Source organism: Macadamia integrifolia, chromosome 13, assembly GCF_013358625.1.
Source record: "Macadamia integrifolia cultivar HAES 741 chromosome 13, SCU_Mint_v3, whole genome shotgun sequence".
In the NCBI taxonomy this organism is placed as follows: Eukaryota; Viridiplantae; Streptophyta; class Magnoliopsida; order Proteales; family Proteaceae; genus Macadamia; species Macadamia integrifolia.
In genome coordinates, this window is record NC_056569.1 from 954,428 (window position 1) to 959,348 (window position 4,921).

General features: G+C 42.2%; 1 pseudogene; it reads right to left on the reverse strand.

Annotated features, from left to right (window-relative positions):
- Positions 1-4,340, reverse strand: part of LOC122059769 — a 31,379-nt pseudogene extending 27,039 nt beyond the window's left edge.
- Between the last annotated feature and the right edge of the window lie 581 nt (positions 4,341-4,921).

Genomic DNA, 4,921 nt, shown 5'->3' on the forward strand with positions numbered 1-4,921 from the left:
AAAAAAAGCATGTGTGTGATTATCACCTTCTTCAACAATGTCATTACGTAAGAAACAAACAATGGAAGAAGGTAGCTTCCATATCCTGGCCTGATTCAGTCAATAAATTGATTCAAACCAAATATGTTGAACCAATTAAATGTAAAATGCGAAGTAAGTCGGGTTATCAAAATAGGGGAGTAAGATAATGAAAACAAATAATAAATGGTTTGTTTCGATTTTGTGACCGTTATAAACTAAGTAAGATCAGCTTAAAACCCAAAATCCATAAAACCAATTATTTAGTGGGCTTGCAAGTTTGAACTTCTTTTATTAATAAAATGAAAGATAGATATTAAATAATTGATTTTTAATCTCCATTTTATCCAATCATGTCAGAATAACAATATAAGATCATCCATTACATTATTTTATGTAACCTACCCAGTCACAAGAAGGAAAACCCTTAAGTAATTGTCCTAGACCAAATAGAAAAATGCATGTTATGATTAACTTGTACAAAATGTAGGTCATTGTCTTTAATATTAGGGAGAGGGATATGAATGCTAGCAGGATACCCAAGTATCAGGTATTCTAGCGAGTTGAGAACCGTTGAATTTAATTAATTTAATTTCAACCATTGGATTTGCATATAATTTGATAGGGTAGAGTGACCTGAGTTTGCCAAAATACACTAGTAAACCCTGACAAATACTGTACTATTGGTGTTGGGAGATCAAGACCAACCCTTCCGATCCAGCGTACCTTTCCATATCCTCCCTCTCTCCTGCTCTCTCTCTCTCTCACCAAACCCTTGTGCAACGTAGGCTTCCTCGCAGTGGTCAAGACCAGCTCTTGGCCACCGGTGTAAACACCACCCCACTCCTCCAACTCATAATCTGCTACCAATCTCAAGTCGTCCCCTTTCCCTTTGTCGGCCCCGCCTTATGCATCTCATGTCCATCCCCCTGTTTTCCTAGTACAACTTGGTGTCTATTACTCTTTTAGGAATCCTGGGTAGTAGGTAATGTGGAACTTTAGTGGGTACTATGAAACTAAAATCTTACTTTTCTGTAGGCTATTTAATTTTACTGATTACTCAGTATCTATCACTCAGCTTATCCAACCAAGGAAGAAGATGAAATAGATTAGGAGAGAGAGAAAGAGAGTATTTAATTTTACTGATCATGCAAGATCTATTACTCTGCTTATCCCACCAAGGAAAAAGATAGAAAAGAAAAGAAGAAAGAGAATTCTTGATACTTTCTGATAAAATCTTTCAAATTTCTCACGTACTTTCTGGAAGCATTGATGAAAATAAAAATGTCATCAGCAAATAACAAGTGAGTAGGGACTGACGCACCTCTAGGGCCTTTCAAGGCTTTGATCTCTTTTTTGTAGAGGAGATGCTTGAGGCCTCTACAGAGAACCTCTTCAGCTAAGATAAATAGGATTGGAGAGATCGGGTCACCTTGCCGCAGCCCCCTTTCAACATCAAAATATCCAACCGGACCACCATTTAATAGGATGGAAAATTTTGAAGAAGAGAGAATCTGATGAATCCAGTTTCGCCAAGTATCAGAGAAGCCAAATTTTTTCAGAACCTGCATAATAAAATCCCATAAAATGGTGTCAAAAGCCTTTTGGATGTCTATTTTTGCACCAAGACCGCCCCCTCGTAGAAGAGTGCATAATATTTACAAGTTCAGATGCCAGAGCTATGTTGTTGTAAATAAGCTTGCCTTTCTGGAACACTCCCTGTTCTTCAGATATCAATCTAGGAAGGAGGAAATACAATTTGGTTGCTAGAATTTTGTAGATCACTTTGCAGTAGAAGTTTCTCATGCAGCGAGGCCAGAATTTGTCTAGAGACATTGCTCCATTAACTTTTGGGATTAAAGCTTATAAATTGTTGTTCAGGCCCGGGTGCATCAAACCTGAAACAAAAAAAAATCCCTCACAGCTTTTTCAAAGTCTTCAGAGATAGAATCCCAATAGAAGCGGAAGAATGACCTAGGGAAGCCATTTGGACCAGGAGAGCTGTCAGGGTCAAGATCCCACACTGCCCGTTTGATCTCATTTGTTCCTGGGATCACATCCAGACTAATAAGATCCACCTCGTCAATGAGCCTGAGAATAGCCTCTAGTAAGTCTAAGTGATCCATCACTAGCACCCTCTTGTGGAAATCTTCATAGAAGTTGGACATGCAGCTGCCAATGTCGTCTCGATTTGAGATAACTGACCCATCAGATTTTTTCAGACGTCTAATGGAGTTCTTGGCTCTTTTAGTTTTGGTGTAGAGATGAAAGAATTTTGAGTTCCTGTCCCCCTCCTTCAACCACCTGATCCTCGATTTTTCAGCCCATAATTTTTTGTGATTTTTCATAGCAATTAGATGGGCAGATTTTGCATCAGCTTCTTGCCCAAAGAGAATGTCATCCATACCCTGCACCTCAATTTTAGCTTGAATCTCGTCCAGTGCCTCTCTAGTTCTAACCAGTTCAACTTCAAAGTTTGGAAAGTTTTCCCTTGCTCAGTTTCTAATTATTGGCTTCAATCTTTTTAGTTTTTGAGAAAGAACATAAGTTGGAGGACCCGAGATCTTGTGATTCCATGAATCAAAAACTAGTTGAAGGAAGGAAGGATGCTCTGTCTAAAATTTGTGAAAGCAAAAAGGGCAGTTTGCAGGCCTGGGAGACATCTCAAATAAGAATAAAATTGGAGAATGATCCGAGAAGTCCCTAGGGAGGACCCATTGAGCATAGTCCTGAAAGTGGTTTAGCCAATTCTCATTGCAGAAACCCCTATCAAGCACTGCAGAGACGTTGCCTCTTCTTCTATTATTGGTCCAAGTGAATTTTGGACCCTGAGATGCTAATTTAATGAGTGAACAGGAGTCAATCATTGCTTCAAACTCTGCCGCCAAGCCCATATTAAACGTGCCAAGACCTCATTTTTTATTAGAAGCTAGAGTGGCGTTAAAGTCACCTACCACCATCCAGGGATCAGTCATGGCCGATATTGACCCAAGCTTGATCAAGAGCTCTCTTCTAATAGCTCTAAAGTTGCTCACATGGACTGACGAGATTATAATAGGCTGGACTTTCCAATCGATCCTAACAGAGATTTTCTGTTCAGAAGAGGAAATAGATAAGGGTTTAGGAATACCTCTCTTTTAGAGCATCTAGAGGTTTGGGACTTTGTGTCTCCTAGAATTGCAGATGAGATCATCTTCATAGCCCAATTTGCTAAAGAAGTGAGTCGGGCAAGCAGAAATGTCGATCATAGGTTCGGCCAGGCAAAGAATGTCAGGCTCCTTATCTCTTATTAGTGTCCTCAGAGACATACACGCTGAGGCCTTCTTGAATCCTCTTACATTCCAAAAGAGGACCTTCATGATTACTTTTTTAATGTCGCGAGACGGTCAGACCTTCTTGTTTGCTCCATACAGGCCGCTCCTTTATCCTTTCTTCGAGCGTTTAGCATCTCAAGATCAGTGGTAGTTGCGAGCCTATCAGCCATTTCAATTTCACGAAGAGCCTCTACGGCCCCCCCATGGAACGACGTGGATGGGATATGGGAGATAATGTGTTCAGTCGCATGTTCCTGTGCCAGAGGAGGAAGAACAGTTGATGACTGAGAATCATTCACATGTGATGACTGCCCAGCTCTGACCTGGGGCGGGTTTTGCCCATATCCATTTGACAATTGAGTGGGATAAGATCTTGGAGACTCATGATCTGACCCACGTGCTGATTGTCTCTCAGTTGAGTGGGGAATGACAACTTCAATTGAGCCTGAAGATGGAAAGATATTTGAATGTTGAGACGCAATCGCTCCCAAAAAGGCAGGAGATTGCGAGTTTGACGGGTTCAAGATTATTTCATGATTGCTGCCGATGAGGCTGCAACTGAGATGACTGAACTGGGTGGCACCACCACCGCCGCTGCCTTGATGGTCTGCGTTCTCGCGGTGAACATCTCCACGCCGAACAAGGAAGGGTCACCGTGGGCTGGACTGCCATTAGGGGAGGCCTGGGTGCTATCATGTGAAGACTCGTGATCAGAATCATCCACATATATAGCCCAACAACCCCTTGATTTTTCCCTTTCTTCTTCTCCTCAACCATCTTCCTGATTCTACAATCAGCGGCTGAATGTCCATACTTCTTGCAGAAGCCACAAAGGCCCAGATTATCTTCGTATAATACTTGTTGTTTGAACCAGAAGATCTGTTGAGAACCTGGCTGCCGTCTCTCAATGTGGATCTCTTCAATTCGATTAGAGTCGATTTCCACCTCCACTTGAATACGAGCGTAACCTCCTATTGAAGCCACGTGGGTGTGCTTGTCAATGGCCATGGGCCGACCCACCGCATTCGCAATGGTTAAGAGGATTTTTTTGTGCCAACATTCTAGTGGGGGAGGTTTGGGAAACGTATCAAGAGCATCTTTGTTGCGATTTTTTTTTCATGGATGTTAAAGTCCTGCCTCCTTTTTTAAATCTCACAAATTGGCCTCCCACCTTGATGGAGTTTCTGTGCCAGACTAAGGACATGTCATATTCGAGTTCAAACTAGAAAAGAATAAATCCTTTTCCCATCACAGACAAAGAAACCTTTCCCTTCAAGTTCCATGATGTGGATGCCTCCTTTCTGACATAGTCTAAGGAGGTGAATCTGAAATTCACTCTTCCGATCAGGGCGAATCGAAAGCGTTCCAATCTCTCTTTGTATGCATCTTGAGGTATCACGACCTTAGTTAGCGAGCCTGCATGGATGGGATCAAGGAGGTCATCCACTGCCCGCAGTCCTCTTCCCACCACCATGGAGAAGGAAACGTTGGGTGGGGGTACAGCAGGTCTACCCTAAGAAGGTTCAGGTTCCACTGCCGGGTTCGCCGAAGCAGGCCTCAAGAAGTTAGTAATTAGAGGTTGCAGGCCA